Here is a 17,545-nt window from a genome sequence, read left to right on the forward strand (position 1 = left end):
AGAAAGGGCTCCAAGAGGGGGAGAGAAGAAATGGGGGCCCCATCGGGCCGCTGAAAGGTCTTTTCTCCCCCTCTAGCCCTGCACACATCTACACACAGACAGCGAGCCACTACACTGCCCCCCCACTCCTATTGCTGCCTGCTTTCTCCCAACGCCAGCCATGTTAATGTCCAACAGTACAAGGAGAGAGCGCAAGGGGGGACCTCGCAGAGGGGCCACCGTAGGGTTTAGGGCTTTCCACCAAGACAGAAGGATGGGGGAAGGAGTGAGCCAGAGAAGGAGAATCTGGGTGTGCCTCGAGGAGCTTTCCCTGGGGAGGCGAGGAACCTGGGCTCAGGGAGAGGGGACCCCCCCCCCGGTTGTCCCTTTTTCGCCCCCCCACTCGCCCCGACAGCGCGCAAGCTTTAGCCTGTCAGATGCTCCAGTAGCGACAGCCATGTTAATGCAGAAGGCTTGGTAAAAGAGTCCCCCCAACCCCCCAGCACTGCGCACGGCTGACTGGAGCGAACAGTGAAGTTTCCTCCCTCGGCCCACCGGCCAGCAGACCGCCCACCCTGGGGACCGAGCGCCCCAGCCCAAGCTCCAGCTTCGAGTGTCCACACAATGCCGTCCGCACTGCGCCCCGGGGGAAGGGCCGGGGGGGGGGCAGCCGGCTCAGGGCAGCCACTCTCCCCAAATAGCTCGTCCTACCCCCCACCCCGAAAAAGAAGGCATGCAAAGAGTTAGTCACGGTGGAAGGGACTGCACCAGCCATATTACTAGAGGCAGAGAAATAACTCCGAAACGCTGCTCTAGACCGCACTGACCGGGGGGAAAAGGGAGGGGGGGGGGCGCGGATAAAAACTGCAACGGCATCCCTTCCTCCCCGCCCCGTACCCCCAAACCGAGCCTGTTAGAGAACACTCCGCAAAGAGACTCCAAGCCCTGCCTTCCCAGCGAAGCTGCCCGTCCGGTGCTGGCAAAGCCTAGGCTGAGCCCGGGGCGCTGGGGAAAACCGCTGCTACAGCTGTTGGAAAACAGCTGGATCGCAGAGCTTTCCCCAGAAATCGCCTCAGACTGCCAGGGCATCGGCCAAGGGCGGGGGACCGGAGAAAAGCGGGGAGGGGGGGGGGGCAGAAAGAAGCTGTGAGAAGCCCGGAAAATGGGAATAATAATTTTAAAAGTTTAAACACCTGGATTGCTTCTCGCCGGTCAGAGAAGAAAGGTAGAAAGGAGAGCCTAGGAAGGGACAGGAGGAAAGTGGCAAAGCGGGGTGAGAAAGCAACAGAGAGGAGAAAAAAGGAAAAGAGGGCAAAGGAAGGGGAGAGGGTGGGAGGGGAAGAGAGGAGGGATCGATGCAAGGCTGGCCGCAAAGTTGTACAGAAGAAGCGGGGCCCGCGAGGCGATAGGCGGCAGAAGCGGCTGGGGCGGCGGTGACCGCGGCGGTGGTGGTGGTGGTGGCGGTGGTGGTGGCGGCGGCGGCGGCGGCGGCGGCGGCGGTGGCGGTGGCGGCGGGAGCGGGCTGTGTGGAACGTACCTGTATTGTTCGCTAGTCTGGGCAGCGCAGGGCACGACGCTCGGCTAAGCACTCCCCCAACCTCGCGCTAGCTGACTCCACGAGAGCCGCCTGATTGGCTAGCGGGCTCCGCCGTTTAAAACAGCCTCCTCGCCTGGCCATTGGCCGCAACCCTTATGCATATTAATAAGGCGGAGGCACTGATTGGGTCCGGCCACTTGGGTCATTCATTCAAACAGAACAACCCGCCTGGGATGGAGACTAAGATGGTGATGATCAGAAAGAAAGCCTTACTGTAACCTAAGTTAGTGGGAGGGAAGAGACGTGGCGGCCGCTCCCCCGGCCTGCTTGACATCGCTGGTCGCTAGCTCAGGGGCCCTTTCTCTGTTTCGCCTGGGGCCATTCGGACCTGTGGCAAGCAGCGTGTCCCGAGAGTACCAGTCCTGGCTTCGCTCTGCAGAGCTCACAACGAAGAGCCACGCTCTGATCAGCGAAAAGTTTTCTTGTCATTCCAACACATTCATCTCACTCCTCTTACCTTCGCCGCGGTTCAGATCTGGCGCCACTTAGGGGCACGAAACGGTGAGATCTGATCCCTGGGCTCCCGGACTGCTCCACTCAGACACGCACGAGATTCTTGCACCAAGATCTACCTCCTCCCAGAAGACCCGGGCGAAGGCACCGAAATGCCTTGGGAGCCCCCGGTATTGCTTGAACGACCCCGAAGATGAAGCACTGATTGTCCTGGCTCCTACTGATTTCCAATGTCTTCAGAACCAAAACCCCCGTGGCATCCAGGAGGGGTGATTTCTTTCAAAAGAAAAGGAAGAGACATTGGGAGAGTAGCTAAAAGGAGAGAGAATGTGAGGAGAGAGATGGGGGGCAAGGCTTATTATTCCCCACACTCGAAGAAACCCCCTTTCTATAGAACAGTGCAAAGCTCAATTAGTGTTTTCAGTGGAAAGAAGACCCACAGAAAAGCGTGCCAGATTCTCAATCGGGAAACTGAGACTGAGTTTAGGATGTCCAAAAGGACAGATGGGGGTGGTGGGGTGGAGGTAGAGCTAATCAGTCCTTACTCTGGACCCTTGGGTTCCATCTACTGACAAAGGCCCCTTGTCCCACCCCCACACCCCATCCAAGCAGATTCCTGGAGGTATTGCGTTCTGAGGGAATAGTGAAAAGGCATTGATCCCAGGAACAGACTAAGACATTACCCCGAGCTGACTGACAGGCACCTCAGGCAAGTAGGGATGCTCCAAGGAGTCACCGTTTCAAAATATGGGAACTTCAGAAGAAGACAGCATTTCTGGAGGTTCTACACTTCCCTCTGCTCAGAGCAAAGTGATTTCCAGCCAAGTTGACCTGTGTGTGGTTCCCCCAACTGAATCTCTTACCGCTGTATCTTTGCTCAATCCATCCCTAATGCCTATAATGCCATTGTTCTGAGAATCTCTGGTTTCTCTGAAGGTCCAGTTTCCATGCCATCTCCTAGGGAAGCTTTTCAGATTCCCTTCTTTTTCTTTTTCTTTTTTTTTAACACTTACCTTCTGTCTTGGAGACAATACTGTGTATTGGTTCCAAGGCAGAAGAGTGGTAAGGGCTAGGCAATGGAGGTTAAGTGACTTGCCCAGGGTCACACAGCTGGGAAGTGTCTGAGATCAGATTCAAATTTGAACCCAGAACCTCCTGTCTCTAGGCCTGGCTCTCAATTCACTGAGCTACCGAACTACCCAGCTACCCCCTTCAGATTCCCTTCTTGATTAACACTTATTTTCTCCTCCTCCAACAGTCATGTCCATATATATACACATATGTGTGTGTCTATATATGTTTCTGTGTTTACCTGTTGTATCTCACTCCCCATTAAAACAGAAGCCTCCAGAGAGCAGATGGTGGTTTTCTATTTTGCCTTTATGTCCCCAGTGCTTAGTACATGTTATTGTTCAATTGTGTCTGACTCTTTTTGCCCCCATTTGGGGTTTTCTTGGCAGAGATACTGGAATGGTTTGCCATTTCTTTCTCCAACTCGTATTATAGATGAAGGAACTGAGGCAGAGTTAAGTGACTTGCTTAGGGTCCCACAGCTAGGTCAAATTTGAATTCAGCTCTTTCTAACTCCAGGCACTCTATCCACTTGCCATCACCTGTCTATCCTGCAGAGCACATAGTTGGTTCTTAATAAGATCTAATTAAACTGAATATTGGGACTCTTGCTCATTCTCGTGAGTCATGCCAATTTGAAGCATTACAGGAAACACATGCAGGTACTTGAGGTCCAGCTACTCCACCAAAGGCATCTCCACCAAAACCTTCTACTGGTGAGTCAAGACTTGACAGACAAAACATAACAACAGGCTGGGAAGCCCAAATCAGCTTGGGAGCCAATCAGAAAAACCCCCTGCAAATTTGGGTCTCCAATGGGAATCCTAACAACTCCGATGAGACAAAGGGGGTCTTGTTAGATAAGAGATGATTGCAAAACAAAACAAAACATCATGGAGGCAGAAAATGCTATTTACAGAGGTTTCCAGTCCCTATCAGGTTCAAAGAAGAAGAAAGCTTTGTGGAAGCCTGATTGCCTTCTAGGGGCTTCCAAATTTTGCCCTAATTCAATTTTATACTTTCCCTCAGTGAAGGTGAAGGACATCAGGTCCCTTTCACCATTGGTGGGTGCACTCCAATTCCTGAAGGTACAGGTAGTCTCCCTTTTGCAAAAGAGTTCTCCCTGAAAGGGATATCTGATTTCTAACTCAAAGCATTTAAAATGTACTAAGGGAGCCTGCAATTACAACAATTCTATAGTAAGTAGCAGAGGAGCCTTTCTTTTTTTAGGATACTAAATTTCTCCTTTTCTGGTTCCTAAGGTTAGACTGCAAAATCCAAGGAATACAAATAACAGAGACATTTACAATATCCTTCCCCTTAGGGGATGTCAGTAAATCTGTGGGTAGCTGTCCAGGAATCCGGACTCACAGGATAAGAAAGAATGACTATACTAGCCCTCTGGGAATGTTTCTTCCTCCCACCCTCAAGCCCCCGGGAGGAGAGGGAGGTAGATTATTGGAAGGATCTAGCCACCTGTTAACTAGGAAGAGGTTCAAGACAGTTTGTAAGAGGACTGAGAGAGCGGTAGAAGCCAGAATACCTTCATGGAATCGCTGGTGAGGTGGAATGGGCTGGGGGAAGACTCCTATCCCTTTGGACAGGGAGAACAGGGCTGGATCTCGTCCTCAAGGAACTAGGTAAGGAGTCACAGAAAGAACGCAGTGGAACTAGGATATAAAGTACTCATCTAGTTACTAGCCCCTAGGTTCCAAGTTAAAAAAAAAGACTAACAATAGCAAAGCTTCTGAGTTATCCCTAGTCCCTATATCTCCCCTGCCCCAGGACTTGATTGGTCCCATGACAGGGATGGGGCTAATTATTTCTAGCTGAGTTACCAAAGGGCCATGGAGCTGAGCTGGGCAAGTCATTAAAGGGATAGGGTTTGGGGCAGGGAGGTGGCCCAGTGGATAAAGAGCAAAGCTTAGAGACAGAAGATCCTGGGTTCAAATCTAACCTCTGATACTACCTAGCTATGTGACCCTGGGCAAGTCACTTAACCCCTATTGCCTAGCCCTTCCTACTCTTCTGCCTTGGAATCAATACTTAGAAGTGATTCTAAGGCAGAAGGTTAGGGTTAAAAAATAATAATAAAGTGATAGAATTCCAGAGAGTTTTAGAAATGTTGCTCAAGAACTTTTTAAGTACAACCCTGCTCAATACAATGATCAGCTCTGATTCCAGAGAACTCTCTAATGGAACATACTATCTAATCTCCCTATCCATGATGTATTCAACATGCAGAAGGAGACTTACATTTTTGGACATGAGAATTTGTTTGAATTTATGCATGTTTATTACAAGGGCTTTTTCTTTTTCCATTGGGGAAGGGCAGGTGTGAGGTTTAGAAATTTAATTATTAATTGAAAATAAATAAGATTGAAAATTTTAAAAAGAAATACTAGTCAAGAACAGATTTAAAACTGGGGGAGGAGGTAGGCAAAAGATCATTGGAGCAGGAGATGAGCCCTGTCACCAATCTTCTACAAATCCCTTCCTCTCTCTTGGCCTCAGTTCCCTCATCTGTAAAATTAGTATGGTAGACTAGTAGATGACCTCTGAGATCCCTTCAAGGGTTGAAAAAATTATTCCATAATGCTATAATTCTAGTATCTCAGAAGCAACTTTATAATCATTGTTCAGTCATTTCTGACTTTCATGACCCCACTTGGGATTTTCTTGGCAGTCCTTTGCCATTTCCTATTCCAGCTCATTTGACAGATGAGAAAACTGAGGCCAACAGGGTTAAGTGACTGGCCCAGGGTCACACAGCCAGTAAATATCTGAGGCCAGATTTGAACTTATGAAGATGAGTCTTCCTGATTCCAAGCCCAGTGCTCTATATCAGAGGTCCCTCAGCTCATGGGATGGAACCCCATGAAAACTGGCAACACCTGAAAGAAATCTGTTTTCTCCTTCTAGGATCCTGGCTGAGGTCACTTGTATTTTCAGAATACTCAGACTTTTCTCTCTCATTTTTTCCCCCACACACCTCCTCCCCTTTTGAAGCTCTGAGTTGTTTCCCTTTTATTCATTATCCTGAATAATTCCTTTCCCCTTCTATCTCCCTCCTCCTTTGATCTCTTTGGCTCCCTCTTCTATTCTGTCTCCCTCTCCCAACTCCCCACCCATGGAAACTCATCGAATTCTATTACAGGGTTCCCTTGTCTGGATCTTGAAGGATACCCCAGTTGACTAGCTGGGAGGACCAGAGAATGTCTCCCGGGATCCTATTAGCATCCCTCAGGGAGTCTAAGCTCCCCCTAGGCCAGGGCAGTGGTAGTTACCTTTATCTCCCCAGCACTAGGAAATATTTTCATTCAATTTCATTTAATAAGCTTATATTAAGTGCCTACCATCAGCTGGGGAAGGAATAGAAAAACAAAAGAACAAAAGGCTTCCCTGCTCCAAGAATTTAGTTAGTAGAACTCTTCCTTTCTCCCCCTCCCCTAATCCTTTGTAATGCCTTCAGTTCTTCATCCCTGTCTCTGTTCCAGGCTGGGCTATGAAGCTGCCTGAGTGGTTCTTTTGCTCTTCCTCTAAGGTCCCCCCTTCCTGCCTTATCCTCCAGGGTGCCCAGGGCTCTCCTGGGGAACGAGGGCCATAACATCATGGTCTTTATTGGTTTCTTTGAGCCTTCTGGTTCATTTCCTGGGCTTTGGCTTCCTGCTTGGGGGCAGGAAGGGTCTCTGGAGACTTCCCTAGTTCTCCCCAGTGACTGCCCCTGAAGCCAATCATCCAGCTAGTTCTATCTTTCTTTGTGCCCCGTATATGACAAGCTATTAATATATGTTTAATGGCAGGCTGACATTGAGCACTTCTCATCCACATTCTTAGGTGCTGGGGCCAAAAGGAGATTGGATTCCACTGGAGAAAAGTGATATGTCCACAGGTTAGTTATTATAAAGTCATTTCTCTAGCTCCAAGGACTAGTGAGGTATAGCAGTGATACAGTGCTGGGTCTGAAGGCAGGGAGATCTGAGTTCAATGACTAGCTATGTGATATGACCCTGGGCAAGTCACTTCACCCTGTTTGCCTCAGTTTCCTCATCTGTAAAAATGAGCTGGAGAAGGAAATGGCAAACCACTTTAGTATCTTGGCCAAGAAGACTCCAAATGGGGTCAAGAAGAGTCAGACATGACTGACCAACAAAAATTGCTTGGAGGGGGAAGCTGGGTAGCTCAGTAGATGGAGAGCCAGCCCTAGAGAGAGGAGGCCCTGGGTTCAGATGTGACCTCAGACACTTCCTAGCTGTGTGACCCAAGTCATTTGACCCCCATTGCCTAGCCCTTACTCCTCTTCTGCCTTGGAACCAATACAGTATTGATTCTAAGACAGAAGGTGAGGGGGTAAAAAAGTTCTTGGGTGGGAGGACACTAAGATTGGAAGACTGGAGAGAAGGGACCAAGTTAGGCCTCTTGTAGGAGATGGTTTGGCCAGTCTTGGGATCACTAAAAGAACTAGGGATTTGAAGAGAGAGAAGGAAGAGCATTCCAGACATGAGGTGCAGTAGCCTATGCAAAGGTCTGGAGACCAGAGATGATGCATCATGTAGCGTGAGTAGCCAGGAAGCCGTACTGGCTGGACCACAAAACAAAGGGGGAATACAAATGAACACCCAATAAGCCTGGGAGAGTAGGCTGGAGCCCAATTGGGAAGGGCCTTAAATGTCAAACAGATGTTTGTATTTCATGCTACAAGCCATAGGGATCCATGGCAACTTCCTGAGCAAGAAGGAGCCTGGTCAGGCCTGAGTTGTCTGTCAGACAGCTTCTGTGTAGGATGATGGAGAGGAAAGAATGGAGACTGAAAACAGGAAACCCAATGGGGGAACTTGGAGGCCTCCACCAGCCTCTCTGTTGATCAGATCAGAAGACCCAGGCTCAAGGATTGATTCCACCCCCTTTTTAGCCCTTTAAAGCTTTTTAGCTTTGAGCCTTTGCCTCAACTCCGAGTCTTAGTTTCCCAAAAGGCACCAATCAATAGAGTAATTTTTATTTCATATTTACTTCTTTCATAATAAAACGACAGGGGCTTTCTCAAAAGAGGAGAATGGGTAACAAATGGAGCAACAGTATCCAAGTTCCACACTGTATACTTTGCAAGGCTACATCCTGTACCTCGGGGGTTACAATATATGTACATCCAGCTCTTGTAGCTTCTCAAACTTTCTTGTAACAAGTGAAAAATGTTAAAAAAAAAAGGAAAGACTGTAACAAGTCACTCCTTGAGAAGGCATTAAGCACAGTAGACTAGAACTGGAGGAGAAAGGCTACTGGTGGTGTAGTGGTTAGACCGCTGAGCCTGGAGGCAGGAAGATATGAGGTCAAACCTGACCTCAGACACTTACTAGTGTGAGACCCCAGCAAGTCACTTAACCTCTGTTTGCCTCAGTTCTTCCAACTGTGAAATTGGTATGATTGTTTTATAAACCCTTACCTTCTGTCTTGGAGTCAATACTGTGTGTTGGCTCCAAGGCAGAAGAGTGGTAAGAGCTAGGCAATGGGGGTCAAGTGACTTGCCCAGGGTCACACAGCTGGGAAGTGTTTGAGTTCAGATTTGAACCCAGGACCTCCTGTCTCTAGGTCTTGACCCCCAGGTCACGGTAAGGGTTTAAAAATAATCAAAATTCAAATGGACAGGGCTTCATGAGTCTGAGAGGACTTGAAAGGTTTAATCCAGCCTTTTCATCTTGCAGATGAGATGAGTAAATTGAGGCTTAGAGAAAAGAAATGACTTATTCAAGATCACAGTAGCAGAGACAGGACTAGGATTAGAAGCCAGGCCTCCTAGAATCCCCAGTCCAGAGACTGATTTTGCTGTAATACGCTGATTCCCCAACATTTGTTCAGTCATTTCAATTGTATTTGATTCTTCGTGACCCCATTTGTGGTTTTCTTGGCAAAGGTACTGCAATGGTTTGCCATTTCCTTCTCCAGCTGATTTCACAGGAAACTGAAGCAAGCAGAGTTAAGTGACTGGTACAAGGTCACAGCTAGTAAGCATCTGAGGCCAGATTTGAACTCAGGAAGACAAGTCGTCCTGACTCCAGGCCCAGGATGTGTCTTTGATCCTCTTGTGTGGGCATTTCCATAGTCGGGCTATTTATAACAAATCAGAGCATCATATCTGGAATCTCAACACCTGACATGCAGGGCTGAATGGAACCTACTTTTCCTCTCTAGACCCCTGTTTCCTCACCTATAAAACGAAGAAGGGTCCAGTAAGAGGAGCTGATTTCTAAGCACCCTTCCAGCTCTCGCATTCTCCTCTATTCTACCTTGTCTCCCAAAGCTGGGAGAATTATGGAGAGAGGAGAAAACATGGGCAGAGAACTTGGGGAAAACATGTTTTTGGTCAACATATGTCCTCTATTCCAGGGAACCTCAAGTCCAGGCTCCCAAAAGAAGCATCAGAGCCTTGCTTCCCCTTTCATCTGACTGTCCATGGCCCATTAAATGTGCTCTAATCTCCTGGATCCTCACCACCCATGGAAATTGAGGAGGTCCTGCCGTATGTACTCTGTCACTCGAATCCATGTCCTGCTTTGACTGTTCACCTGGCTTCTGACCCATGGCTTCCTGGGACCCTCCAACTCCCCACAAGCCTACGGCTGGCCTGGTGCCTTCTCTGACCTCCTGCACAATGTGTAAGCCCCTCACTTTTGCTTCCCCCTCAGTCTGTTCTAACCTGCTGCTGCCCAGACCTGGTATGGCACATGTGAAAGACACAGCTCTCCAGGCGAGTTGGTATAGCATTTAATATCAATCTGAGTGTGGTCTGAATTCATCATGGGCCCACTTTCACTCTGACCTGGCCTGGGTAATTCAAATGACCCGATAGGCTGGAATTTCCACTTCTGGTCCCTTCCTGCCTAACTCAGTTAGCAAGGGCTTAACGCATTTCTGTTTGCTTGAATTTTGGTGACATTTCCCCTAAAAACAAAGATCAGTGACCTACTTGTTTTTGGCTTTGTTTTTTTAACCCTTACTTGAAGACAGAAGAGCAAGGGCTAAGCAAATGCGGTCAAGTGACTTGCCCAGGGTCACATAGCTAGGAAGTATCTGAGGCTAGACTTGAAACTAGGTCCTCTGGACACCAGGCCTGGTGCCCCACTTAGTTTCTTACTCAACCGTGGCCTCTTCCCTTCTCTGTATCTTCCCTTTTCACGCACGCTCTTTCTCTCCCTCTTCCTCTCTATCTACCTCTCCTTCTCTCTCTCTCTCTCTCTCTCTCTCTCTCTCTCTCTCTCTCTCTCTCTCCCTCTCCTTTTCCCTCTCCCTTTCCCTCTCCTTATCTTCTCTCTCTTTCTCTTTTTCTGTCTGCCTCTCCTTCTCCCTTTATCTTTCTATCTGTCTCTCTCTCCCTCCCTCTCCCCCTCTCTGTGTCTCTCTGTCTCTGTGTTTGTGTGTCTGTCTCCCTCTCCCTCTTCATCTTCCTCTCTCTCTCTCTCTCTCTCTCTCTCTCTCTCTCTCTCTCTCTCTCTCTCTCTCTCTCTCTCTCTCTCTCTCTCTCTCCTCTCCCCCTCTCTGTGTCTCTGTGTTTGTGTGTCTGTCTCCCTCTTCCTCTTCCTTTCTCTCTCTTCATCTTCCTCTCTCTCTCTCTCTCTCATTCCCATGAACCTTTCTTTCTACTAAGAGAGAGTCATGGTTATTTGCTGAAGCATGGCTCATCTAGTCCTCATCTCCATTTCCGGAAGAGTTGGAGCCCAATTGTATTAATCACTCCTAGTTGGTTGTCCCTTCCCAGAGCACAACCTCCTTCCTTTCTACCTCATCAGTGGCAGGAGATAGACATGAGGAAACCTCAGTCCCTGCCCTCAAGGAGACTCCATTCTGTGGGGGGAAGACAGCCAGTGTGCAAATCAGGAAGTAGACACATGATCAATTGAGGCTGGAGAGAAAGAATGCTGGGACCTAGAAAAATCACAAAAGGCCTCCCAGGTGAGACACTTTGGAACTAAGCCCCTGATTTAAGGGGCCCAAATGAGGCAGAAGGGCGTTCCTGGTCTGGGGGATGACCTATGCCTACAATGGTGGGATGGGGAACACTGTGGAAGCCAATGTACCTGGATCCGAAAGTGGGAGAGGGGGAAGAAGGTGCTGGCAGCCATCCTAGGTGGGAGCCGGATCTTCAAAAGATTTAACTGTGGGACTAAAGAGTGAGTTGCATTCTAGCGGCACCCTTAAGCAGGGCAGTGATGTGGTCAAATCTGAGCTGCAGATAGCCGAGAGAAGATGGATGAGGCCAGTTGAATTAGGAAACCGGGTTAGATGATGGTCATTGCTCAGGGAGGAATTGTGAGGAATTGTTCAGGAAGGAATCAACTGTTCCCTCCCTCCCTCCCTGTCTAGCTGAAATCTGCTCCCATTAGCCAGTTGCTGCTTGCACTTGAGTAGGACTTTATTTTATTTTATATTTTTATAGGCAATGGAGGTTAAGTGACTTGCCCAGGGTCACCCAGCTGGGACATGTCTGAGGCCAGATTTGAACCTAGGACCTCCTGGCTCTCAATCCACTGAGCTACCTGGCTGCCCACTTGAGTAGGACTTTAAAGTTGATGAAACATGTAAAATCTATGATCTCATTCAAGTCTCACAACTACCCTATGAGGTAGGTGTTGTTCAGTTGTTTTTAAGTCACATCCAACTCTTCGTGACCCCATCTGGGGTGTTCTTGGCAAAGATGCCAGTGTCTGGGGGCAGATGGGTGGCTCAGTGGATTGAGAGTCAGGCCCAGAATTGGGAGGTCCTGGATTCAAATCTGACCTCAGACATTTCTAAGCCGTGTGACCCTGGGCAAGTCACTTCACCTCCATTGCCTAGACCTTACCACTCTTCTGCCTTGGAACCAATACACAGTATTGATTAGAAGATGGAAGGTGAGGGTTTAAAAGAAAAAAAGATATTGGTGTCTTCCTAACTCAAAGGAAGAGAAGATTCAGCTAAATAGCCATCGTGCCATCTAGCTGCCCTAGAACAGCAGGGGTTTAAGGGCCAGAGTGAGTTTCAAAGGTCTCTTCTCTTACTGGACTCTGGGCTATATGGGGGAATATTAATTAAGCACAGATCCCTTCCAGCTCTCAATCCTACAAACTGGAAGGCAAAATTCCTGTATTTAGGTAGCAAGGGAAGAAATCACCTTTGGGCAACTGAGAGTTGGAGAGATACAGAGATTCTAATCTTACATTTATTCCCTCTTCCTCTTCCCCCGCTCCTGAACAATCTAGGGATGTTCCTGTGGGTAGAGGAGTACAAGGACTCTGGCTTGGAGATCAAAAGGCAGAATAATGAATTCTGCCTCTAATATACTGAAACAAAATAAAAGAATAATGGGGCCAGCTAGGAATGTCATTTAATTAGCCAAGCAATCTCAAAAAATCACAGTTGAATGATCACCCAAAGCTTGGCACAACTAAAATTCATACCTAGCCTTTAAAGAATGTGAGTCAAGAAATAACACCCACATTTGGGGATTTTCTCCTCCCACACACATACCCTATACCCAGACCTTCCTGAAAGCGTTGGATCCCATCGTAAAGAGTCAGCTACCAAGGACAAAATGATTTACTTGGTCATATTGCCGGAGAGGGACATTTTTTAATGGATAAAAGTTTCTTAAAATTGTCTAGGAGGAAAATAAGTTCTATAAATACATAATATTCTTTTATATTTAATTATTTTATATTTTATATATAAATATGTATTTATATATAAATATAAATAAATATATTATATTTATAATAGTTTAATAATTTAATAAATGAATAAAATAGATGTATGTATATAATATTATATGTACATATATAATAATTCCAGTTGCATTTCTGATTGGGTTTGTGTGTGGTGTGAAAAGTTTAAGTGCTTTGTTTTGTTTTTTTAATCGATACTTTTTAAAAATTATATACTTAGTAGCCACCACTGCCACTACCACCAAACATTTAACTAAACAAATGTATAAAAAAGATTATGTGCAAGACCACAAACTTGACACTGTTTCCAACTTGTTTAAAAAAGATGTAAATTCTCTACGTGGGCTAATATCAACATCCTGTGCTCTTGAGTTTCCTTTAGGTTTCTTTTCCTTGGATACTTTTTCTCTTGATTTTGTTGCCACTATTTTGTTGCCGCTATTTTGTTGCCGTAATCATGGGATGTATTGTTCTTTCTCTCTTTTAATCTCTTCATTCTTTTCTTTAGATTTACATTATTTGTCATTTCGATAACAAAATAGAACATTCCGATATCATAATCTCTGCAGCCATTTTTTCCGTTCCTTACATTTGTATTATTTCCAAAATTTTAAGTACTTTGAAACCCTTCTTTCACATATCTAAGGATGTCAGACAAAGGCAGCTTGGGACCTTTGCTGCAGCAACCATCCATTTCATGATGGTGGAGGTATCGCCCAGTATGAGTACTTGCCACCCAATAACCCTTCTCTTACCATTGGGCATCTGTGTGAGCTATATGTATGTTACAGCTCTATGGTCCATGCCTGGATTCAGGGAAGGACCACTCCCACTAGACACAAGACCCAAGATCTAAAGAGTGGAGCTGCCATTTGAGCCCCGAAAGGTGTGAACCTTCTCTGAGGTCAGAGCTTGAAAAGTAGCTGCTCTTATATTTAAACAAGATTTTTCCCCCAATAAAGTGCTTTTTTAAAACATTGTTTTATTTGACTCACAGCAATCCTGGGAAGTAGGTGCTATTTTCACCATTTTACAGATGAAAAAACAGAGCCTCAGTGGTCAGATGACTCACCCATGGTCACACAACCAGAAAATGCCTGAGTAACTTAGTAGGAAATCCAAGAGAGGGCATGGCTTTGGAAATAGGAAGACAAGTTAGTAGAATTTCCTTGCTCCTAGGATCTTTGAGCTGTGTGACCCAGCCACTTATCATGAAGCTGGAAGGGCTTAAAAGGCATTGTCACTTGTCCAATCTTTCCTGTCCTTGGTGATTATCTTGCCCCACATCTCCAGCAGTTTGGCAGGATGGCCTTGCTATATATTCCCTTTTGTTTTGTTATTTTTAATTTAATTTAATTTTTTTAAACCCTTATCTAACCATCTTGGAATCAATACTGTGTATTGGTTCCAAGGCAGAGGAGCAGTGAGGGCTGGGCAATGGGGGTTAAGTGACTTGCCCAGGGTCACACAGCTGGGAAGTGTCTGAGGCCAGGTTTGAACCCGGGACTTCCGGTCTCTAGGCTTGCTCTCAGTCCACTGAGTCACCCAGCTGCCCCCCCCCCCATATTCCCTTTTGGAGGTGTGTGACAGCACCTAAAGCCAATACTCAAGCTTCTCTGCCTCGTTGCAGCCTGTCTCTAGGCCATTGGCATCACCAAGGCCAGCCAATGGCTGCTTCTCCTGCTTTCAGTGTAGAGCTTCATGCCTACTGCCCAGAACTGCTGCCATCACACCCCATACATAGCTCAGCTGAACTGGCTCCCTTGCTGTGCTAAGAGTCACAGCGCTCATCTATGGGGGACATAGGCTTCAGGAAATGATGGTGGTTGTCATGGAGCCTCCATAGCCCCCAGCCTCTTGGGTTTGAAGAAGACATAGGCCCAGACGCCAGCCTAGAACAAAGAGGCGGGAAAGTCAAATTCCATAGAAAGAACAGAACTGGCCTTAACAGCCAGCTGGTGGATGCCAACTAGTTGCTTCAGGTTAATTGACCAGGCTAAAAAGGGGAAGACCAAGAAGTCCAGTGAAGAATAGATGCACAGGAGAGCTGAAACCTAGGAAAGGGACTTCCGCAGCTAGGGAGCCGCCATCGAGGGCAAGATCTCAAAGGGGACCGGAGCCTGAGCTCGACGAGGAGTCTGAAGTACATGGGAGGGTTCTTTAGGGGCCAGAGCAGGGAGTGCCATCTCTGAGCAGGTGCTCCCAGTCAGAGAAAAGCTGAGCAAGCAAGTTCTCAGTGGGGGCTTGATTGGAATGCTAGCAGTCTTGTCCACCAAAACCCTCCTGGCTTGGGGGAGCTTGGTCCCATTACCCAGACCTGAGAACCTCTGAGGAAGCTTGAAAAACAGGAGGAGAGAGCTATGGAAGCTCAAGGCCCAGCTCCGTGGACTTCTACCACTCACTCTGAGCTATGTCACAACTCTGTAACTTCTGATTATCTGGGGGGGGGGGATCCTTAGAAAATTGAAAAGTTGGGGGGCAGCTGGGTAGCTGAGTGAATGGAGAGCCAGGCCTAGAGACAGGACGTCCTGGGTTCAAATCTGGCCTCAGATACTTCCTGGCTGTGTGACCCTGGGCAAGTCACTTGACCCCCATTGCCTAGCCCTTACCACTCTTCTGCCTTGGAGCTGATACACAGTATTGATTCTAAGGTGGATGGTAAGGGTTTAAAAAAAAAATTGGAAGGTGGGCTGAGTGCCAAGGAGAGCTGGGTGCAGGAGCTCTCCTAGAACAGAAGGTTGTAGGGGCATGAGTAAATGTAGCAATGAATACTCAATTGGACTTGGGCTCAGTTTCTGTTTCTGCCACTTGTTAGGGAGGTAGCTTTGGGTGAGTCACCACCTTTCATGGGACAAGGAAGCCCAATAGAGGTCAGCCAGCTAGTGAGAAGAAGAGTTCAGACCAGAGTAGAGGCCTCCATGCCTTTTCCCCACTATATCATACCATGTCTTTGTCCTCAAGAGGAAATGAGTTGCCATTGGAGATGGGGAAGGAGGGAAGACCATGGCCACTCCAGGTGTGTGTCATGGCTTTCTTGACCGGCTACCGTTAATGAGAGCAGCTCATCAAAGCCCATTCTGCAGTTGGATGAGAACCTGGACCCCTTAGATTCCAGAGAGCCCTTGTGCCTATTGGAAGGGTCAGAGGGAAGGGTGCATCATCTAATTTGTTTCTTGGTTAATGGCTTGGTCTGGGGAAATTAGAAAAACCCTGAAGAATGCCATCCAATTCCATTTGTCCAGCATTTATGAAGTTATGCATTCCATCCACACCTCTCGAGCTTGACTCTTATCAGTGTTCCCCCATAAATCCTTCACAAGGAGGATTCAATTTAATTCAGTGTGATGGGGACCTTGCACAAGGTCTCCTTGCATTATGTGGATTCCAGTGGAGGCCTCAGGCCATCCTTTGGTTTACCCCTCACTTGGGCTGATTACTAGACCACTTCCTTTCCCAACTGCACATTTCCTGGGCAGAACAAAACAAAACAAAACTTTTAAAAATACAAATCATTGTAATGTGTTACAGCCTACTTCTACCCATTGCCCATCTCTAGTGCCCTTTGAGTGAGTACAATTTTTATTTATTAACTTTTTTTTTTCATTTAAAATTTTTATTTTTTAAAAATATTTTTCCATGTTCATATGATTCATTTTCTTTCTCTCTCTCCTCCCAGGGTCAACAAGCAATTCCACTGGGTTGTACAAATGTTATCACTTGATACCTATTTCCATATTATTCATTTCTGCAGTTGAGTAATCTTTAAATTTTAAGTAAAGTTAAAAATTTTAATTTTAAATATGTTTTTCTTCTGTGTGTTTCTACTCCCACAGTTCTTTCTCTCAACATGGATAGTGTTCCTTCTCATAAGTCGCTTGGGATTGTCCTGGATCATTGCATTGCTGCCAGTAGAAAAGTCCATTACATTGCATCATTCCACAATGTTTTGTTTTCTGTGTACAATGTTCTCTTGGTTCTGCTCATTTCACTCTGCATCAGTTCATTGAGATTCTTCCAGTTCATATAAAAAGCCTCCAGATTATCATTCCTTATAGCATAATAGTATTGCATCACCATCATATATGTGGGTTTAAAATTAATATACAATAACTCAAGTATTATATTTATAAGATTTATTAATAATAAATAAAATAAAACTTACACCTAATTCAGCTTGGGTCACAAGAGAAGAGTGCGAGGGAGGAGTCACAGCAAACTTAAATACAATCACTGAAATGTGAGGTTGAAGGAAAAGGGAAAAGGATTCTAGGTAATATAGAAAGGAATTTCCGGTAATGTAGTTTTAAGGGGTTTAAGAACTTCCAACTCTACATATAACACAATCACAATTTTTATTTGTTGCACATTGTGGGGATCCAGGTTAAGTCTCTTGGGAGTGGAAATCAATTCATCCATTGCCCTTGGATCTCTAGTGAATTCCAAGTATATGGTAGGTACTTAATAAATGCTCATTGATTGTATCTCTTGAATAATATTAGTATTGGAGGCAGCTGGGTGGCTCAGTGGATTGAGAGCCAGGCCTAGAGACAGGAGGTCCTAGGTTCAAATTTGACCTCAGACACCCTGGGCAAGTCATTTAACCCTCATTGCTGAGCCCTTAGCACTCTTCTGCCTTGGAGCCAATACACAGTATTGATTCCAAGATGGAAGGTGAGGGTTTAAAAAAAAAAGATGGGGGGTTATTTTAGGGGAAAACAGGGTTGTTAAAGGTATTATGTGGCTTTCCCAAGAT

Source organism: Monodelphis domestica, chromosome X, assembly GCF_027887165.1.
Source record: "Monodelphis domestica isolate mMonDom1 chromosome X, mMonDom1.pri, whole genome shotgun sequence".
Lineage (NCBI taxonomy): Eukaryota > Metazoa > Chordata > Mammalia > Didelphimorphia > Didelphidae > Monodelphis > Monodelphis domestica.